Source organism: Diabrotica virgifera, chromosome 7 (genome assembly GCF_917563875.1).
Source record: "Diabrotica virgifera virgifera chromosome 7, PGI_DIABVI_V3a".
Taxonomy (NCBI): domain Eukaryota; kingdom Metazoa; phylum Arthropoda; class Insecta; order Coleoptera; family Chrysomelidae; genus Diabrotica; species Diabrotica virgifera.
The window spans coordinates 118,186,109-118,192,902 of NC_065449.1; the positions used below are offsets into that span (position 1 = coordinate 118,186,109).

General features: G+C 32.5%; 1 long non-coding RNA gene across 1 annotated transcript; it reads right to left on the reverse strand.

The window, feature by feature from the left end:
- Window positions 1-2,598: 2,598 nt before the first annotated feature.
- LOC126887994 (uncharacterized) lies at window positions 2,599-5,169 on the reverse strand. Its single transcript, XR_007699328.1, has 2 exons — window positions 3,473-5,169; window positions 2,599-3,121 (listed from the first exon to the last, which is right to left on the reverse strand). It is a non-coding gene; the product is annotated as an uncharacterized LOC126887994 (long non-coding RNA).
- Between the last annotated feature and the right edge of the window lie 1,625 nt (window positions 5,170-6,794).

The window sequence follows — 6,794 nt, forward strand, 5'->3', positions numbered from 1 at the left end:
ATTGGACAGCACCCGGCGAACGTGCTCCGAAGAAGGTGGAGACTGTCCAATCGGCAGGAAGGTGACAACCATGATTTTCTGGAATTCACAAGGTGTGATCTACATCGACTACTTGGAGAAGGGCAAAACGATCACAGGGCCCTATTATGCCGAATTATTGGGCCGATTCGACACCGAATTGAAGAAAAAACGACCCCATTTGGCAAAGAATAAAGTGCTCTTCCACCATGACAACGTACCGGCTCACACCTTCGCCGTCGCCATGGCCAATTTGGTCGAATTGTGCTACAAACTGTTGCCCCATCCACCGTACTCTCCAGATTTGGCCCCGTGCGGCTACCATTTGTTTCCAAACTTGAAAAAGACACTCGCTGGGCAGAAATTTAAGTCGAATGAGGAGGTCATCGCCGCCACGGAAGCCTCATTTGCAGACCTCGAGAAAAGGTATTTTTCAGACGGGTTAAAGAAGTTGGAGCATCGCTGGGTCAAGTGTATCGAGCTAAAAGGAGGCTATGTAGAGAAATAAATTGCCACTTTTCCAAAAGTTTCCTTTTTCTTTTGTAGGCTAAGTACTTATCGGACTGCCCACGAATATCTTCGGTTCAATTAGGCAATCCATCGACCTGTCAAAGATAAACCACGTGATGTTTGGTTGGCACACAAAACTGTTCTTAACCTAAACTCAATGTAATTATTGATTTTTCTTATTTGTTTTTTGTCGTGATTTTGAGGTAGTATAGTATTTAAAGACATTCATTAGAATTATTTTATAAACTTTACGTTTTTGGTGATTTTGAGTGCTGACAACATGCCTGTGACTTGTATAGTAGTGAACTGTGGAAGTCCAACTGATCGGGATAATGTTAATTTTAGTTTGTTCTTTGTCCTGATTTTGAGCTAATATAGAATTTAAAGACATTCATTAGATTAATTATTTTATAAACTTTTCGTTTTTGGTGATTTTGAGTGCTGACAACATGCTTGTGACTTGTATAGTAGTGAACTGTGGAAGTCCCACTGATCAGAATAATGTTAATTTTAATTTGTTTTTTGTCGTGATTTTGAGCTTAATATAGTATTTAAAGACATTCATTAGATTAACTATTTTATAAACTTTACGTTTTTGGTGATTTTGAGTGCTGAAACATGCCTGTGACTTGTATAGTAGTGAACTGTGAAAGTCCAACTGATGAGAATAATGTTAATTTTAATTTGTTTTTGTCGTGATTTTGAGCTTAATATACTATTTAAAGACATTCATTAGATTAATTATTTTATAAACTTTTCGTTTTTGGTGATTTTAAGTGCTGAAAACATGTCTGTAACTTGTATAGTAGTGAACTGTGGAAGTCGAGCTGATCGGATAATGTTAATTTTTTTCGTGTTCCCTCTATAGGGCTTTTCATTCACAGTAATTTGTTTCGAGCTTCTGTCATACGTCATATAATCCGTGTATGGTAATATTATACACGGATTATACAACATCTAACAGAAGCTCGAAACAAATGACAATCGATGAAAGCCCTCTTAGAAACTCATTTATGTTTCCTCACCTAACTATATTATCAAAAAACCGGAGGTACTGATGCTAGAGCAATTATGGTTTTTATTAATATTATTACTAACGTAACTAGTGACATTAATTTTAGGCCAATGTGAAAAACTTTATTAATACTAAATTTTAACATTTATCCCCTATTTTGTTAAAAGAATATTATTGTGTTTTTCATTCCATTCAAAATAAATGCAGTTTTAACAGGGTATTTGTTTTATTATTTATTTATTCCATATAGACCTGGATCCCGCATACCAAAAAAAAAGTTGATTATTAGCAAGCTGAAAATTTATTAATAGCTTAACGGTGTCTAGTCCGACAAACTTTGATGTATGGGAACACTGGAACAGGGGAAGTTTTAACTGTGGAACAGGTTAAAAATTTGGAACGGCAAACTACGAAAATATTTATGTAATTTGTCAGATAAAACTTCCAATTAATTTGCTACCAATTCATTAAACTCTCATGCAAAAATCAGACTGGTAAAAAAATCACCAACTGGGCATTTTAATGAGTAGAACACGAAGACCATGTCAAATGGCAGGAATCATGTTGGTTAGTAATAGCAGTCTGATTTTTGCATGAGAATTTAATAAAAGGGTAACAGATCAATTGGATGTTCTGTCCGACAAAATATATGGGATGTTTTCGTAATCTGATGTTCCAAATCTGAGTTTCCAAACTGTTTCACAATTAAAACTACCCCTGTTCCAGTGTCACGATACATCAAAGTTTGTCCAACTGGACACCGTTAAGCTATTAACAAATTTTCAGCTTGCTATTAATCAATTTTTTTGGTAAACGGGATCCAGACCTAATAGGTTTGTTCGTAGTACGACACAAACGATTCGCAACTGCTGCCAACCATCAGATACATGAGCAGTTAACAGTTAGCGTTGTGCAGTTAACAGTTAGCATTCATAGACTACGAATGCGCATGTGTCTGATGGTTGGCAAGAGTTGCTGATCGTTCTACGAACAAACCTATCAGTTAGCACAAGTTTGTGATATCCATGGGTAGTTACTAACAGAAAGAGGCAGGATTCGATTTTTAAAACATTTATTTTAGAGTCAAAACTTAGTCATACCTTAAACGATAAATGTATATTATCATTACAAGTTGATACTAATTACAAAAATAAATACACACTTAAAAGACCAATACATAATTATTCATGATGAAGAAGTACATTATAATTAAAAATGAATAACCATTTTCATATCGCTGCAACACAATGCCAAAGCCGTCTTATATTTCAGTTCGTTTAGTGAGCGCAACAAGCACTCTGACCGAATAGTTTCAAAACTCATTAGTTTTTCATCAGAGAATGCATATGTTGCTATCTCCAAACCATGTAGCTGTAACATATATACATGCATTGGGTTCTTCTTCGTTTGTCTTGCCGTGGGCATACTCAGCTAAAAATAGGATTGCTGCAATGTGGCTGCAGACTTCACTATTACTGGCCATACGCATACAATGTGCATTTGTTATGTCATCAGAACTGGCTATCACCCCACCCAAGCATTTAGTCGTTTAGCATTAGCTTTTTGGAAATGATTCACCTAAAAAAAATATTTTAGCTTTTTGGAAATTCTTCAACTACAAAAATTTATTTTTATTAGAGTATTTGCGTCCTTTACAATGATTGAGAATATTTTATTTGAAATGAGACATTCATATAATATAATTTTAGAACAAACAATCATGACAGTAATTCAAATAGATGGTAGTAATAAATCATTTTCAGAGAATTATGGAGTTACGCAGTTTACAGATTAGGACGACGATATGTCTGGTTTCATAAAGATATATAAACGTAAATAAATCTAATATTTAGAACCAATTTATCCAAAAGACACTAATACTGTTAGCCATATATTTCTTAATGGTGAATAAATAAAATAAAGGCATACCTTTCCAACAATAATATGGAAATCAGGAAATCATTAACAATTTTTACTCCAAGTTTCAAAACAAATCCAGCTGTAAAATATTTATGTGCCTGAAGGCTTTTGTATGCTTTCATCTGCTGCTTAGAGTAGCAACTGTGAGACTCTACCAGATATGTATAAATATCTATAATAGTAACTTGATGGAATGCACTTTTACTGTAAAATCCAATTTCGACTGAATTGCGTATGGATCTAAATCCCCAATTATTTTCAGATTCCATAAATATCTAAAACAATAAAAGAAATAATGTTATTGCTTGCAAAATTCATCATTATTGATAAATATCGGGGCAAAATGAACAGTAAATAAAAATTGTTTCGCCTACCTTTCTCGCAACATCTGAGTTTCCAATAATAATAATTTCCTTAAATGATCACTTTGCAGTGTGGTTATAAAGTTCACAAAATACAGCAAACGAAATCCAAATGAATCCAAAATAGACAAAATACGACGATAAAGTGATAAACAATGAAAAATAGATAAATACAAACAAATCCTCTGTAACTTTGTGTGCCAACCAGAAGTCACGTGGTTTGGATTGCCCAATAAGAGACAGAAGAACCGCACATACACCAAATCAATAGTATTGAGTTAAGCTTTCAAACGTTGTCTAAGCCGTCAGAATTAGACATACACACGGCTCAGTAGAGCCGAAAAACTGAAAAACTAAACTTTGAAAATTTTGGTTTTTCGACAATTACTCAAAATTTCAACCTACAAATTGCGCCTTTAACTGACCGTTTGTAGAAGGGCTCTAGGCTCATCTAACGGTGTATACCTAGTGTGACCAACTCCAATTCAATGGAATTCGGGACAAGGCTGAAAAGAATACCTGAAATCCGGGACTTTTCAATGAAAATCGGGCCATTTTTATGTTGACAATGATATTTTTTATGGGATTAAGCCATAATTGGTTGTAATGGTAATTATATTTTTGTTAGTTTTTGACGTTTCGACTTCCAATCCGGATATCGTTCTCAAAAAAGAAAAAATTAGAAAATCAACTGATATTGGATTTTAATGTCAATATAATTTTAGTTTAATGTAAAAATGTAATTATCATACAATTGTCGCTTAATCCCATCAAAAATATAATTGTTAAACATGCCATAAGAAATTAGCTTCAGAACAGTTTTATGTTGATTACCTTAGAATTTGCTTAAAAATGAGAAGAAAATGTTGAATTCTTAGAAGAATAACGTATTCAAAATTTCAAAATAAAATTTTACCTAAACGTTTAAAATTAGGATGGCCCGGAAGCTTCGTCCGGGACAGTAATTCGGGCCATGTTCCGGATTTTCGGGCTAGTTGGTCACACTACGTACACCTCATATCCGGGAAAATTCGAATTTTTGAATTATAGGCTTCACCCACATAACAATGATGTTCGTATCATGTTCTAAGCATATACTACCAACATTCGTCGGAGTATATTCTTTTTAGTATATGCGTAGTACAAGCATAGCACGTACCTTAAAAAACATTCTAAATTTCATGTTCTTTGCATATACTTTAAAGTATATTCTCGTACCGGAGATACTGAGTACATTCGTGTACGTAGTAACTCGGAATATTCGTAAAACTTTATTCTTAGAATATACCTTTATCGAATATTCTTAGCACATACTTATAAGTACATTCTTAACACATACTTATAAGTAGATATGTACTATTCTTAGAATACACCTTTATCGAATACTCTTAGCACATACTTAAAAGTACATTCTTAACACATACTTATAAGTAGATACTTTTAAAATATCTTAAAAATAATATGTATGTATAGGAAGTATGAATATTAGCCTTATAGATTATCAACTTCGTTATATTTTAGAATAATTATTCTTATTATATAATTATTAATTAATTAATAAAATTTATGTATGTAGGTAGTATTGGACGAATTTCATTTCAAAATTGTTGTATGGTAAAAAAGTTTAAACATTAATTGTATTAACGTTTATTATTAAAAATTTGTTTTCATAATTGAAATAAATTTATTATTTCGAGTTTATCAAGAGTATTTTTACATCGTTGGAATTTGAATTTAGGTACATTCAATTCAATATGGGCCATTCCAGAACCAAAGCATGCCAAGCCAAACCACCCCCTTATCTATGGCCAAAACCCACGGCTTTGGTGTTGCCAACCGTCGAGTAAGCTTTTTCCGTCAACATTAAAAATTCCCACTTTTATAAAAAAATTCCCTCCTGTTTACAAAATCTTAGAAAATATGTTTAATTATTTTCAAATATTTTGATTTTTTTTAATAATTTACAATTTGGACTGGAACAAAAATTCTCTTTTCAGTTAACTTTTCCCTTTATCACCTTTTTTGTTGAAAATTCCCGCAAAAAGTGAAATTTCCCTCCGTTTAGCAACACTATAACCACCGGTGCACCGATGTTGTTATTCCACAATATATAATCCCCCATCCCCCTAACCCCGTCTTGTCTTATTCTGACCATTTCTTACCTGAACAACGGTAAAATATGAAATCGAAAATAGACATTATTTGTATCCAAGCAATGCAGTGTTAAGGACGAAAACTAATGATAAAGTACTAAGACTAAAGAACATACATAATCTCCTTTTATTTTGTTTGCGGTGCTTCAAAATATAAATAATCTATTTTGGTAACTCAATATTATTTAATAAATACATATAAGTAAGTACATATAAGTATATAAATTTTAATTACTCATACATAGTTTAGTTTAGCTAAATATTATAATATAATAGTTTATATAGATTTAGAAACTAAAATTTATAAATATGTACTTACTTTTTAAGTAATATTACAGAATGTAGGTACTAACTACATTCTCATTTGCCATTAAAATATGTAAATATAATAGGTATTTGGTAGAACCAGTAGAACCTAAGATGAGATTAGGTGATGCTGAAAACATACTTCTGAGCAATATAGCACTTGATAGCACTTTCTTAGAATATCCTTAAAAATATATTCATATTCATCCAATACAAAGATGTGCAGCAGTACGTTCTAAGTATACAAATAGAAGGTTTATAGCACTTCCTTGGAATATTCCAAAAAGTACGTTCTTAGTATAAACTAAAAAGATGTGCAGTAGTACGTTCTAAGTATATAAATAGAAGGTTTATAGCACGCCCTTGGAATGTTCTAAAAAGTATATTCGTAGTATATACTGAAAAGAATTGCGGTAGTACATTCTAAGTATATACATAGAACGTTTAAGTACTGTAATGTAGTATATACTCAGTATGTGCTCTGCACATTCGCAATGGTAATTACGCATA